General features: G+C 42.4%; 1 pseudogene; it reads left to right on the top strand.

The window, feature by feature from the left end:
• Positions 1-4,005: 4,005 nt before the first annotated feature.
• LOC107829358 (mitogen-activated protein kinase kinase kinase 20-like) lies at positions 4,006-5,577 on the top strand (annotated as a pseudogene).
• Positions 5,578-16,548: the final 10,971 nt, after the last annotated feature.

The following is a 16,548-nucleotide window of genomic DNA, read 5'->3' as shown; positions in this document are numbered from 1 at the left end:
ATATAGGATATGGAACACTTACCCCTATGTTTTCCCGTGAAAATCGCTCAAAAATCGCCCAAGAACCGTGCTCCAAAAATCCAAAACGAAATAAAGGAAATGACCATTTTTGGTCCTTAAGTTTCTGCCCATCCGTCACTAAAAGTCCATTTTCCGTCACTAAAAGTCCACCAGAACTTGCTTGTACCAGCCTTCCTTCAATCGATCATAACTTTATGTACAAATGTCCAAATGATGAATGGTTTAACTTTCTGTAAACTAGAATCAAACGAGTACAATTTTAATGTATTGAAGATTTTCGGATTCCTTATGAATTGCGAGATATAAGCTTCCAAAGTCGGATCCACGCATCAGAAATTTCTGGCGAAACTGCTCTACCAGCCTTTCAATCCATCATAACTTTCTGTACAAATGTCCACATAATGAATGGTTTAACTTTCTGGAAACAAGAATCAAAGTTTTCAGATAATGAATGGTTTAACTTTTCAGAACTACAACTTTTATGTTTTTAAAAGTTTCCGATTCCTTATGAATTGCGAGATATAAGCTTTCAAAGTTGGCTCCGCGCACCAAAAATTTCTGGCGACAGAAATTTTCAGCAACCCTCTTTGTCCGAAATCCATTCCGTTTACATTCTGAAATCCACCCGAAGCCCTTGGGACCTTAAACAAATATACTAACATGTCTCAAAATACAATATAAACTAAGTTGAGACTTCAAACCACGCGAAACAACACCGAAATTACGAATCGCGCATCGAATCAAATTATGAGTTTTCAAATCTTCCAACTTCTATATTTTGCGCCGAAACGTATCAAATCAATTGCGATTGATCTCAAATTTTGCGCACAAGTCATAAATGACATAACGGAACTATGAAAATTTCAGAACTAGATTCCGATCCCGATATCAAAAAGTTAACCCCCGGTAAAACTTCCCAAAAATTCATCTTTCGCCATTTCAAGCCTAATTCCTCTACAGACCTCTAAATAATTTTCTGGACATGTCCTTAAGTCCATAATAACCATACGGAGCTATTGACATTATCAAATTCCATTTCGGAGTTGTTTGCTCAAAAGCCAACTCTTCGGTCAACTCTTTCCATTTAAGCTTCTAAATAAGGATTGTTCTTTTAATTTAATTCTGAATCTTCAGTAATTTAAACTCGACCACACCCGCGGGTCATACTACATATTATGAAGCTGCTCGAGACCTTAAGTCACTGAACGAAACGTTAATTCTTAAAATGACAAGTCGGGTCGTTACAGAACTGGATGAAGGAACTGGATAGGGTAAAGAAGAAACCGAGTGTGGAGCAGAGTTGCACACATAATCCTTCAAATGCACTGGAGGATTAGAAGGCCTAGAAGATCTTCTTAGAGGAGGCAAGGAAGAAGGAGAGGGTAAAAGAGGAATAATGGGTGAAGCAGGAACAGGGAAAGTAGGAGAGGAAGCAAAAGTAGTGGGTGAAGAATGAGAAGGAAAAGAGAAAGAAGTGGCATCAAAAGATTTAGATGAATGTTGAGAGGAAGTAGGAAAATACACAGAAGGAGAAGAGTTGGATGGAAACAGGTGCTCAACAAAAGAGACATCTTTGGAATAGAAAATGGATTTGGTATATAGGTGGAGCGGTTTATATCCCTTCTTCCCAAAGGTATATCCCATAAATATGCAAGGGACAACTCTGGGCTTATCCCTGTGAGGAACGGGAACAGAAGCATAGGTCAAACAACCAAAAGATCTAAGATATAAGAGGGAGGTTAACCATTTAACACTTCATATGGAGTTTTATTTGAAATAACAGTAGATGAAAATTTGTTAACTAGGTAAGTGGTTGTAAGAATGCACTCCCCCCCCCCCCCAATATTTGGTGGGCAGTTTAGACTGAAATAAGAGGGCTTTAGCAGTTTTCAATAAGTGCTTGTGCTTCCTTTCACACCATTTTATTATGGAGTGTATGAACAAGTAGTTTAGTGAGATGGAAGAAAGGTATTCATCATAGGAAGTACAAGATCCTAGTTCAAAAGCATTATCAGTTCTTATAGTCTGGACAGTGGTACCATAGTGAGTGGAGACCATGTTTATGAAAGCCTTGATAAGAGAAAAGACATTTCTTTTACATGAAAGTAAATGAGTCCAGGTTACCTTATTATAGTCATCTACAATGGTTAAATAATATTTAAAACTATTGTAGGTAGCAATATGGTAGGGTCCCTATAGGTTAATATGAACTAGTTGGAAAATTCTGGAAGAATGAGTGGTGCTATCAGGAAAAGGAGTTCTCTACTGTCTTGCCATGGGACATATTGGACAAGTAAAAGATTGTTTTGCTGAAAATTTAGAAGGAAGATGTGGGATAGAAATCATTTTCACAAAAGGAATGTGACACATTCGTTGATTCCACAAAATATCATTTTTATTAATAGTTGTAGAATTACATGAGGTCGAAAACACAGAAGATGGAGAAATATCATTAACACTAGTATGTAATGAACATGCACTAGGTGACACATCATTATTTGAAACCTTTAGAGAAACTGATGGAAAAGCAAAAACAATAGGTGCTACAGTAGTTACTAAATGATAAAGAGAAACGGGGGCAGAAATAGATGTAGTGAAAGGCATGTGAGAGACCATGATCCACTTTACCAATTTCCAATGGTCTCTTCAGAGAAGGGCCCTGTAGGAAAAGAGATACAACAGTAAGAATAACATAACAATTGATTTGAGTAAGGAGTTGATGTATAGAAATCAAATTGAACTGAAAGGACGGCACTAATAAGACATTGGTTAAAATGATAGTAGAAGACAGTGAAAGAGAACCCATGGATGTGACTTTAACCTCGTAACCATTAGGCAATGTAATGAGAGAAGGTGTCAACAATAGGTATTTATGTGGTATCATGTGATTAGTGGCACCAGAATCCAAAATCCAAAATCCAAAATCCAAGAAACTAAATCTATTTTAGAAGCATTGCATGCAAAAGAACCATCTTTATTAAAAACAGTACTGTTGACCAGACCTACAAAGTTGGCATAAGCAGTTGAGGATGAAGACTGTGGATGAGAGGTAAGTTGTGCCTGCTGGAAAATGGATAAGGGGTGAGCATACTGTTACTTTGAGAACCCATGTAGAGAGACATCAGCATTCTGAGTGTCAGGAGTCATGGAAGTCTCAGAAGATGTCTCCAATTAAGCACAAGCAACAACTTTCCTTTCATGTGGAGGTCTGTTTTTGGTGAATTTGAAATTTGGAGGAAACCTATGGAGCTTATAACATTTGTCCACTGTATGTCCAGTCTTCATACAATACTTGCAAGATATTAAGGACTTCTTAGGCTCAAAATTAACTTATTGAGTATAATTTCTAGGGTTGTTTTATTGTGGAGGTGCATGAGCAGATTGTGAGTTGGCAAGAAAAAAAGCTGAATTAGAAGAAAAAATTGGAGCATTAGATTTTATCCCTAATCAATAAAGAATATGCCTTTCCAACATATGGTACGGGACTCATCATTAGAATGTTACTTCGAACAGTAGAATATGTATTATTTAACCCAGAAAGAAATTGAATGAGCTATTGGCCGTCAATAAACTCAAGAAGAGCACCATATGTGCATGGTCTGCCAAACGTTCAAGTACCAAGCTTATCCCAGTAACCTTTCAACCTTGTGAAATATGTAGCTATGTCAGAAGACCCCTAAGTAGTGGCGGCTATAGCCCTTTGAAAACTATAGTATTGAGAAGTGTTGGCAACTCCATAACGCTCTTCTAGGGTATCCCAAGCTTCCTTGGCTGTTTTGTAATAGAGGACAATTTTAGATCTTTTCTTGGAAAGGGCATTCATAATCCAAACTTTCACCATATTGTTACACCTCTTCCACTAAGGGTAAAGCCTAGAATCGGAGTCAGGTTTGGTGAAAGACCCATTTATGAGTTGGAGTTTATTCTTTACCGAAAGATATATTATCATTCCCTCTCTTCATTCACCATATCCTATTCCAGCGAATGGGACTGAAACCAATATTTTCCCTGGAGTATCTGAGGGGTGAAGGTATATGGGATGGAAAGGATCAACACTAGGGTTAGGACTAATTTCTAGAGTCTCGAATGAAGTGGGAAGGGCAGAATCAACAGCCATAGTTATCCAAATCAAAGAGGATGCAAATGAACAATCGAAATTGTATGAAATTATACTAGAAACAATGCAAATTAACAAAGTATAGAGAAATACCACCAAATCTGAGAAAGCAAACCCTAAATTGTAGGAAAATCGCGAAAGACCAGCAACCAATGAATCGCTACCTCAATCGTCTATACAAACTCCAAATTTATGGCTGAACTTGTTCAATCACTAAGGAATTAACATCGATAACCAAAACCCGAACCCACGAAGAATCACCGATGTGAAAGTTGATCAAAATCAAAAATTGAACCGATAGAATCATATAAAATGATGAAACCAACCACGTTTGCTCTGATACCATGTGAGATTTGCAAATGAAAAGAGAGAAATTGAAGGATTTCAGTTTGACGAACCCTAAAATGTTCGAGAGAGAGAAATATCTGAGAAGAAATATGAGTTTCATTTATTATTAAAAAGGTGTTTGTACAAGTGTAATACCGAGTCCTTATACAAAAAGAATACAACCAAATAAATAGTGGACTTTTACATATTGGGATTGCTACTATGTTGGGACTTCAGCAAGTCTATCAATTGGGTCATCTATGCTATCTATGCTAACACCCCCTCAAGATTTGGGGTGAGAGAACTCCCAGCTTGCCCAGGAGAAGATTGTGTGGAACACTAGACAAGGATTTAGTGAAAATATCGGCCAGTTGAAATGAAGAGGAGATGAAATAAAGAGAAATAAAACCATCTCAAGCTTCTTCCGCACAAAATGACAATCAAATTCAGGGAAAGGATTGCGTGATTTTGAGGTAAAGTAGTACGCGAAATCGATTCTCTTGGGGCTTAGTGATATTCACGGGAGAGGTTTCGTTCACCTTGATATTAAACCGGATAACATTCGCGAATTGCCAAAATTGCTGATTTTGGGTTCGCAAAGAAGGTTGGAGTGAGGAGTCAGAAAAGAAAGAGCGGACTCAAGGGAATACCTATGTACATGGCGCCATAATCATTTCTTGGTAATGAGTACGGACCTGAAGCCGATATTTGGGCTTTTGGGTGCACTGCCTTTGAGCTGGTTACATGGAAGACAATGTGGGATTGCAGTGAAGATGACGACATTGTTTATCTATTGTGCAAAATTGGAATGGGATCACCGGATTTGCAAAACAAAGGTTTGTCAAAAGAAGCTGAAGATTTTTTGAAAAAGTGTCATGTTAAGGAGCCGAGATCGCGATGGACTGCTGATATGCTATTGAAGCATCCTTTCCTTTCATCTGAGCAGAAAAGGAAAAAGAAAACTCAACCCACTTTTATTTATAGAAATTGCAAGAGGAAGTGATCGATTGATTGATGATTTTCGCAATAGTACGGAGATGGATAAGCTAAAACCAATGAAGTTGTTGAATTGCAGATCCAACAAAAGAAGAAAGTTACTGGAAGGATGCTGATTATCAATTTTGATTGTTCTCATTGATTTGATTATGCGGTAAGTAATAGGATTGGACTACTCATTTATCAGAAGTCTAACTAAATGCTGACTATAAGTATTTGGCATTTTTGCATATATAGTTCTTGTTTTACCTACACTTCAGATATTTAACTGTTTTTCTGCTGTGGGTGCGTATTAGATCCTGGTGACAAGATTGTTGACTGCCCACCCACTTTGACAATGTATGAATTTGATGCAGCTGTAAATGGTGCTCTTGTCATAAAAGATAGATACGAGTTTTAGTTATATTCCTAGTTATTATTATACCGAACTTTAGCTCCTTCCTCTTCTAGAAGAGTCTTGAACTTGTTTTGGTGCAAGAAATCATCAGCGTTGAAATTACTGTAGAGATCTTGGGAAAAGAAATGGTATAGAGAAAGAAGTTACAAAGAGGGAGGAAGGGGGAGGGAGGGGGAAAGAGAGTGGGGTGATTGAGGGAGGGAGGAAGAGGGAGAGAGATTATCTTATTGTCTTGTTGTTTAAGAAAGATCAAAACTTTTAGGAACACAGACTCTTGAGCAATTACTTGGTTTACATTAAATAAAATACCGTGAGATCTTCTTCCATCTCAAAAAAAAATACCCTGAGATCTTCTTCTTATTTTTTGATAAGTAAAATAACCTGACATTATCAAATGACATCTTTTATGGTTTTGTACCAGCTCTTGTTGATTTCTTAAGCAATTGCTGAAATCTAATCATTTCAAGTAGTTGTATTCTTGGTCTATTTCTCTTTGTGGTTGTACTTTGCTTCCCTAGACTTAATGCACGTGAGAGTCTCTGTACATGGTTCGAACTTCCCTAGACTAGGGAAGTCTAAGGAAGTCTAGGGAAGTTCGAACCATGTACAGAGACTCTCACGTGCATTAAGTCTAGGGAAGCAAAGTACAACCACAAAGAGAAATAGACCAAGAATACAACTACTTGAAATGATTAGGTTTCAGCAATTGCTTAAGAAATCAACAAGAGCTGGTACAAAACCATAAAAGATGTCATTTGATAATGTCAGGTTATTTTACTTATCAAAAAATAAGAAGAAGATCTCAGGGTATTTTTTTTTTTGAGATGGAAGAAGATCTCAGGGTATTTTATTTAATGTAAACCAAGTAATTGCTCAAGAGTCTGTGTTCCTAAAAGTTTTGGTCTTTCTTGAACAACAAGACAATAGGATAATCTCTCTCCCTCTTCCTCCCTCCCTCCATCACCCCACTCTCTTTCCCCCTCCCTCCCTCTCCATTCCTCCCTCTTTGTAACTTCTTTCTCTATACCATTTCTTTTCCCAAGATCTCTACAGTAATTTCAACGCTGATGATTTCTTGCACCAAAACAAGTTCAAGACTCTTCTAGAAGAGGAAGGAGCTAAAGTTCGGTATAATAATAACTAGGAATATAACTAAAACTCGTATATACCTTTTATGACATGAGCACCATTTACAGCTGCATCAAATTCATACATTGTCAAAGTGGGTGGGCAGTCAACAATCTTGTCACCAGGATCTAATATGCACCTACAGTAGAAAAACAGTTAAATATTTAGAGTGTAGGTCAAACAAGAACTATATACGCAAAAATGCCAAATGCTTATAGTCATCATTTAGTTAGACTTCTGATAAATGAGTAGTCCAATCCTATTACTTACCGCATAATCAAATCAATGAGTTAATCAAATAAACTATGAAACTATCTACATACAACCTACAACAAAGTATCCCCCACCCCATACATAAAAAGATGGCATGTCCCCATGTCATACAAAGTAAAGTAATGTGAGGTAAAGGAACTTCCTCGGTGGATCAGCCTTGATCGGAGACAGTGCCAGGGTGGAGATGACATGCTCTCCCCAGCGCACGCAGCCAGCCCATGATTTTCTTTTCTGACTTCGCATTTTGGGTGGCCAAAGCATCAACTTTGGTCCCCAATTCCGTGACGGAAGTGCGCAGTCCTGCCATGTCTTGTTCTAGGGCTGTCATTCGCGTGCTCCGTCTGCCCTGGGATGGTCCTTCAACCACTGCAGCTTGTTCCTGTGGGGGTAAGGCAGGTTCAACCTCCTCCTGCCCTTCATCGCCCTCTTCCGACGCATTAGAATCGTCACTATGAGTTGCCCCTTGTGCCACCAAGTCTTTCTCTATTGTCATTTTGTCTACCTGGAACTTTGATTCTTTCTTTACCATGCCATCCGCATTTGGGTTCTCAGGCACCCTTGCTGCCCGACATAATCTAGTGGTCAGAGAGGGGAAAAAGAACCCATACCTCTTCTGTGGTGAACGGACGAATATCTCAAACTGAATAACCTTGGCCACATCGAAGTCATGGCTACTCACGAAGCACCATATCAAGGCAACTCTCAGACCATTTACCTTCGTGGTGTTGTGGGACGGCAGCAAGCGACTGTTGATGATGTACAACCAGCACTTTCCTTCAAAAGTGAGTGAGGAAGAGTGTAGCTTCGATCCCGGCACAACCCACACTACCTCTTTTTTTGGTGCACAGATAGTTCTGAAAAATCTGTTCCATATGATGGGTTCTCTCCTGTAAGTATCATAGAAATCCTCCTCCCCATTGAATTCAGGTAATCGATACACTCTCCTGATAGCTTCTATCGAGGAATCCACCCTCGTGTGTCGCACAATGCATATTCTATCCTCATGTTCGGGGCAGTTGGCATAGAACTCCCGAATAAATATCAAGTTACCCTCCTCTGGCTCTTCAAAAAAGTTGTCCAATCAGTGCCTGATCAACTCCCGATACATATTAGGGCACTCATCCTGGAGGGATGCCCTGTCAATACCCCTTTCCGGTACAGGTTTTTTAGTGGCCTTCAAACTGAAACGGTCTTGGGCAGCTTTGGAGACAAACCCGGTACGATCAAACTAAGCTGCACTGGCCGGCACCCATCCCCGAGATGAGCCTCCATGACCACTTGATGAGGCCCCGGTAGCGCGTCTATTCCTTGAAGGTTGCATGTTATCTACACAATAAATACTACTATCAGTGGAGAGAGGAATATGTGTCTCAATGGCGGTTACTCAGACTTCACTCGCACAAGTGGTCACAATTTATATTCAACACTCATTAAGGCAAATCAACAAACAGGTAGTGTGCATATGTTTTCCCAAGTCACCCAAAGACCCAATTGGACTACCTTTCCTCACAAACCCAACAATAGCTTCTCCCAAATCAACCAATTCAAATAGCCTCCATATACCACATATAAACCGCAATCCAAATCCCAGACAAAAGTACCTATGATTTTACTACCCTATACAAAAAAGGAAAAAAGAAAAATACTAAGAAAGAGGAATAAAATCATGTACTTGGAGATCTTAAGAAGAACGGAGGTAGGAGAGTGGTTGAGCGGAGAAGAGAAGGAAGGAGAAAAGTCTTGTGTTGAAAGAAAAATATGGGGGAAGGGAGGGGTTTTGCAACGAAGAAGAGAAGTGGGGGAAGTGGGGGGTTGGGGGAGTTTAAGTTAGGGAAAAATAAGGGGGGATAAAAAATAATTGACTAAAAAATAAGAAGAAACTTACCTGTACACGCCCAAAATCCGCGCCCTAATCCGCGATCACAGATTCTGGGCAGAGGGGGGCAAAAAATATGCGCCCCAATCCGCGGTCCAATCCATGGCCGCGGACGGGGGACAGAACACAGGCCAAAATCCGCGGTCCAATTCGCGGCCGCGGATCTCCGTCTCCAGCCAATTTTTGTCTTTGCCGTATTTTTACTTATTTTCGGGTTAATTTCGACCCCCAAATCCTTCCGATGCGCATAATGTTTTCCCTGCACACTAGTAGATCGGTCAAAGTCGTTCAAAATCAATTACAACAACCAAGGTTGAAAATAATGGATTGTCTCCCAAAAAGCGCCTAAGTTAACATCGCGGCCCGACGATTTATAACAAACCATGGGTTGCCTCCTAGGAAGCGCCTGATTTAACGTCGCAACATGACACAAGCTTTCATTATCACTCCTCGTTCGTGTACTGGGGCTCTTCCAAAGTTATCACCACTTTATCCCCTTTCTCTTCGACCATCCAAGGTAATGTTTCAGCCTTTGCCCATTTACCGTGAACTTGTTTGTCCCATCTTCGGATTTAATCTCTACAACTCCACTTGAGAGCACTTGCACCACTCTGAAGGGTCCTAACCATTGGGGACTTCAACTTACCCGGAAACAATCTCAATCTCGAGTTGTATAACAATACTAGATCTCCGGGCTTGAAGTTCCGATCTAGGATGTGCTTATCATGGATCATTTTTATCTTTTCTTTGTATAATCTAGTATTCTCAAATGCATGGAACCTGAATTCCTCGAGCTCATGTAACTCAGTGACTCTTCTGGTGCCTGCGGTCTCTATATCTAGATTCAACTACCGCAGTGCCTAAAGTGCTTTATGTTCGAGCTCTACCGGAAGGTGGCATACCTTTCCAAACACCAACTTGTACGGTGACATACTAATTGGAGTTTTGAATGATGTGTGATACACCCATAATGCATCATCCAGCTTCTTCGCCCAATCAGTCCTTGTTGTATTCACTGTCTTTATCAGGACACTTTTAATTTCTCTATTGGACACTTCGACTTGCCCGCTCATCTGTGAGTGGTACAGTGTGGCTACTTTGTGGCGAACTCCATACTTTTCCAACAGACGTGCGAATGCTCTATTGCAAAAATGGGTTCCACCATAACTGATTATAGCTCTCGGGGTGCCAAAACGTGTGAAGATGTTTTTCTTTAGGAAACTTGTTACTCCTTTTGCATCATTGGTTGGGAGAGCCACCGCTTCAACCCACTTGGATACATATCCAACCGCTACCAATATATATTTATTACCATACGAGCTGACGAACGACCCCATAAAGTCGATCCCCCACATGTCAAAAACCTCCACCTCTTGAATTGTGGTCATCGGCATTTCCTGACGGCGAGATATGTTGCCTGTCCTTTGGCATTCATCGCAACTTTTGACCCAAGCATGGGCATCCTTGAACATGGTAGGCCAATACAATCCCGATTCCAACACTTTTGCTGTTGTTCGGATTCCTCCAAAGTGTCCACCATATGGTGAAGCATGGCAAGCCTGCAAAACAGAAGGTTGATCTTTCTCGGGGATATACCTCCGGATCATGTTATCTACATATATTTTAAACAATAGAGGTTCGTCCCAATAATAGGCTCGACAATCGCGGAAGAACTTTTTCTTTTGAATTGAGGAGAGTTCATAAGGCACAATACTACTTTCTAAATAGTTAGCAATATCAGCATACCATGGCGTCTCCTCCATTGTCACAGCAAGTAACTGTTCATCTGGGAATGTCTTTGTTATGTCTTCAACCTCCATTCTCTTTTCAGCTCCTTCCAATCTTGAGAGGTGATCTGCCACTTGATTGTCCGTCCCCTTTCTGTCACGGATTTCCACATCGAATTCTTGTAGCAACAGAACCCAGCGAATCAAGCATGGCTTTGACTCCTTCTTTGCAATCAAGTACCTAATTGCTGCATGGTGAGTATAAACAATAACTTTTGAACCAATTAAGTACGACCTAAATTTGTCGAAGGCAAACACTACAGCCAGCATTTCCTTTTCCGTTACAGTGTAATTAAGCTGTGCACCGCTGACCGTCCTGCTTGAATAGTAAATCGGGTGCATCATTTTGTCTTTGCGTTACCCCAAGACTGCTCCTATATCATAATCACTGGCATCGCATATGAGCTCGAATGGTTGCTCCCAGTTGGGTGCCACTATGATGGGTGCAGTCACTAATCTCTTCTTCAGCTCCCCAAAAACTAACCTGCAATTATTAGAAAACACAAAGGGCTGATCCTTTTCAAGCAGCTTACATAAAGGGTTAGTAATTTTGGAAAATATCTTTAATGAATCGCCTATAGAACCCGGCGTGCCCAAGGAAACTTCTCACTGCCTTTACCAAAGTGGGCGGTGGAAGCTTCTCAATCACATCAACCTTAGCATGGTCGACTCCAATGCCCTTACTAGACACTCGATGCCCCAACACTATTCCTTCTTGTACCATAAAATGGCACTTTTCCCAATTCAGCACCAGATTTGTCTCTACACATCTTTTAAGCACTCTTCTTAAGTTATGAAGACAATCTTCAAATGAATGCCCCACCATGGAGAAATCATCCATAAATACCTCCATAATATCCTCCACCATGTCAGTGAAAATGGCTAACATACACCGCTGGAATGTAGCCGGTGTATTGCAAAGTCCAAAGGGCATTCTCCGAAAGGCAAAGATGCCATATGGACAAGTGAATGATGTTTTCTCTCTGTCTTCCGGGGCTATTGAGATATGGCTATACCCCGAGTATCCATCCAAGAAATAAAAGTGGGACCGCCCAACTAACATGTCCAATATTTGGTCAATGAAAGGAACCATATTCACCGCCCCGCCATGATCGTTCCTCATTTTTTGCATTTTTCGGCCAAAATCCTAGAATTCTGCTCGATTCCCATATTTTTGTGTGCTACAGCCCACGCCTTCCAAGTGGTCCTTGGAACCTCGGACCCCGGTCGCCTAATATTTTTCTGGGCCATCAAATACGACCTAAGGAACCATAGTCACCGCCCCACCATGATCGGTCTTCATTTTTTGCATTTTACGTCCAAAAAACTAGAATTCCGCCCGATTCCCATATTTTCGTGTGTTATTGCACAAGCCTTCCGAGTGGGCCGGGCCTACCAGACTCGGATCGCCTAAAAATTTTTCGGGCCATCAAATACGACCTAAGGAACCATAGTCACCGCCCCGCCATGATCGTTGCTAATATTTTGCATTTTTCGGCCAAAAAACTAGAATTCCGCCCGATTCCCATATTTTCGTGTGCTATAGCTCACGCCTTCAAGTGGTCCCGGTACCCCCGGACCCCGATCGCCTAAAATTTTTTCGGGCCATCAAATACGACCCAAGGAACCATAATAACCGCCCCGCCATGATCGTTCCCCATTTTTTCATTTTTCGGCCAAAAAACTAGAATTCCGCGTGATTCCCATATTTTCGTGTGCTAAATAGCCCACGTCTTCCGAGTGGGCCGGGCCTTCCGGACTCGGATCGCCTAAAATTTTTTCGGGTCATCAAATACGACCTAAGGAACCATAGTCACCGCCCCGCAATGATCGTTCCTCATTTTTTGCATTTTTCGGCCAAAAAACTAGAATTTCGCCCGATTCCCATATTTTCGTGTGTTATAGCCCACGCCTTCCAAGTGGTCCCGGGAACCCCGGACCCCGATCACCTAATATTTTTACGGGCCATAAAATATGATTTAACGAACCATAGTCACCTCCCTACCATCATCGTTCCTCATTTTTTGCGTTTTTCGACCAAAAAACTAGAATTCCGCGCGATTCCCAAATTTTTGTGTGCTATAGCCCACGTCTTCCGAGTGGTCCCAGACCCCCGGACCCCTATCGCCTAAAGTTTTTCTGGACCATCAAATACGACCTAAGGAACCATAGTCACCGCCCCGCCATGATCGTTCCTATATTTTTGTATTTTTTGGCAAAAAACCTAGAATTCCGCGCGATTCCATATTTTCATTTGCTATAGCCCACGCCTTCCGAGTGGTCCCGGGAACCCCTGACCCCGATCGCCTAAAAAATTTCCAGCCATCAAATATGACCTAAGGAACCATAGTCACTGCCCCGCCATGATCGTTCCTCATTTTATGCAGTTTTCGGCCAAAACACTAGAATTCCGCCCGATTACCATATTATTGTGTGCTATTGCCCACGCCTTCCGAGTGGGCCGAGCCCCCCGTACTCGGATCGCCTAAAGTTTTTTCGGGCCATAAAATAGGACCTAAGGAACCATAGTCACCACCTCGCCAGGATCGTTCCTCATTTTTCGCATTTTTCGACCAAGAAACTAGAATTTCGCCCGGTTCCCATATTTTTGTGTGCTATAACCCACGCTTTCCAAGTGGTCCCAGGATCCCCGGACCCCGATCGCCTAAAATTTTTTCGGGCCATCAAATACGACCTAAGGAACCATAGGAACTGCCCCGCCATGTTCGTTCCTCAATTATTGCGATTTCCGGCAAAAAAACTAGAATTCCGCCCGATTCCCATATTTTCGTGTGCTATAGCCCCGATCTTCCGAGTGGGCCGGGCCCCCGGGCTCGGATCATCTAAATTTTATTCGGGCCATCAAATAAGACCTAAGGAACCATATTCACCTCCCCGCCATGATTGTTCCTCATTGTTTGCATTTTTCGGCTAAAAAACTAGAATTCCGCACGATTCCGCGCAATTCCCAAATTTTTGTGTGCTATAGCCCACGTCTTCCGAGTGGTCCCAGACCCCCGGACCCCTATCACCTAAAGTTTTTCCGGACCATCAAATACGACCTAAGGAACCATATACACCGCCCCGCCATGATCGTTCCTATATTTTTGTATTTTTTGGCAAAAAACCTAGAATTCCGCGCGATTCCATATTTTCATTTGCTATAGCCCACACCTTCCGAGTGGTCCCGGGAACCCCGGACCCCGATCGCCTAAAAATTTTCCAGCCATCAAATATGACCTAAGGAACCATAGTCACCGCCCCGCAATGATCGTTCCTCATTTTATGCAGTTTTCGGCCAAAACACTAGAATTTCGCCCCAATTACTATATTATTGTGTGTTGTTGCCCACGCCTTCCGAGTGGGCCGAGCCCCCCATACTCGGATCGCCTAAAGTTTTTTCGGGCCATAAAATAAGACCTAAGGAACCATAGTCACCGCCCCGCCATGATCGTTTCTCGTTTTATGCAGTTTTCGGCCAAAACACTAGAATTCCGCCCGATTACCATATTATTGTGTGCTATTGCCCACGCCTTCCGAGTGGGCCGAGCCCCCCGTACTCGGATCGCCTAAAGTTTTTTCGGGCCATAAGATAGGACCTAAGGAACCATAGTCACCACCTCGCCATGATCGTTCCTCATTTTTCGCATTTTTCGGCCAAAAAACTAGAATTCCGCCCGGTTCCCATATTTTTGTGTGCTATAGCCCACGCTTTCCAAGTGGTCCCGGGATCCCCGGACCCCGATCGCCTAAAAATTTTCCGGGCCATCAAATACGACCTAAGGAACCATTGGAACTGCCCCGCCATGATCGTTCCTCACTTATTGCGATTTCCGGCAAAAAAACTAGAATTCCGCCCGATTCCCATATTTTCGTGTGCTATAGCCCACACCTTCCGAGTGGGTCGGGCCCCCGGACTCGGATCATCTAAATTTTATTCGGGCCATCAAATAAGACCTAAGGAACCATATTCACCTCCCCGCCATGATTGTTCCTCATTGTTGGCATTTTTCGGCTAAATAACTAGAATTCCGTACGATTCCCATATTTTTGTGTGCTATAATTGCCCACGCCTTCCCAAAGGGTAGGGAATCCCGGACCCCGATCGCCAAAAAATTTTCCGGACCATCAAATACGACCTAAGAAACCATAGTCACCGCCCCGCCATGATCGTTACTCATATTTTGTATTTTTCGGCCAAAAAACTAGAATTCCGCCCGATTCCCATATTTTCGTGTGCTATAGCCCACGCCTTCCGAGTGGGCCGGGTCTCCCGGACTCGGATCGCCTAAACTTTTTCCGGGCCATCAAATACAACCTAAGGAACCATTTTCACCGTTCCGCCATGATCGTTCCTCATTTTTTGCATTTTTTTGCCAAAAAACTAGAATTCTGCCCGATTCCCATATTTTCGTGTGTTATAGCACACGCCTTCCAAGTGGTCCCGGGACCCCCGGACCCTGATCGCCTAAAAATTTACCAGCCATCAAATACGACCTAAGGAACCATAGTCACCGCCCCGCCATTATCGTTCCTCATTTTATGCAGTTTTCGGCCAAAACACTAGAATTCCGCCCGATTACCATATTATTGTGTGCTATTGCCCACGCCTTCCGAGTGGGCCGAGCCCCACGTACTCGGATGGCCTAAAGTTTTTTCGGGCCATAAAATAGGACCTAAGGAACCATAGTCACCACCTCGCCATGATCATTCCTCATTTTTCGCATTTTTCGGCCAAAAAACTAGAATTCCGCCCGGTTCGCATATGTTTGTGTGCTATAGCCCACGCTTTCCAAGTGGTCCCGGGATCCCCGGACCCAGATCGCCTAAAAATTTTCCGGGCCATCAAATACGACCTAAGGAACCATAGGAACTGCCCCGCCATGATCGTTCCTCACTTATTGCGATTTCCGGCAAAAAAACTAGAATTCCGCCCGATTCCCATATTTTCGTGTGTTATAGCACACGCCTTCCAAGTGGTCCCGGGACCCCCGGACTCCGATCACCTAAAATTTTTTCAGGCCATAAAATAAGACCCAAGGAACCATAGTAACCACCTCGGCATGATCGTTCCTCATTTTTTGCGTTTTTCTGCCAAAAAACTAAAATTTCGCGTGATTCCCATATTTTCGTCTACTATTGTCCACGCCTTCCGAGTGGGTCGGGCCTCCATGACTCGGATCGCCTAAAAATTTTACGGGCCATAAAATACGACCTAAGGAACCATATTCACCGCCCCGCCATGATCGTTCCTCATTTTTTGCATTTTTCGGCCAAAAACCCAGAATTCCGCTCGATTTCCATATTTTTGTGTGCTACAGCCCACGCCTTCCAAGTGGTCCCGGGAACCTTGGACCCCGGTCGCCTAATATTTTTCTGGGCCATCAAATATGACCTAAGGAACCATAGTCACCGCCCCACCATGATCGGTCTTCATATTTTGCATTTTACGTCCAAAAAATTAGAATTCTGCCCGATTCCCATATTTTCGTGTGTTATTGCACAAGCCTTCCGAGTGGGCCGGGCCTACCAGACTCGGATCGCCTAAAAATTTTCCGGACCATCAAATACGACCTAAGGAACCATAGTCACCGCCCCGCCATGATCGTTGCTATGTTTTTGTATT

The sequence above is a fragment of the Nicotiana tabacum genome, unplaced genomic scaffold, assembly GCF_000715075.1.
Source record: "Nicotiana tabacum cultivar K326 unplaced genomic scaffold, ASM71507v2 Un00002, whole genome shotgun sequence".
Taxonomy (NCBI): Eukaryota; Viridiplantae; Streptophyta; class Magnoliopsida; order Solanales; family Solanaceae; genus Nicotiana; species Nicotiana tabacum.
Note: the sequence above shows the minus strand (reverse complement) of the source record. Positions and strands in the feature narration are given on the sequence as shown.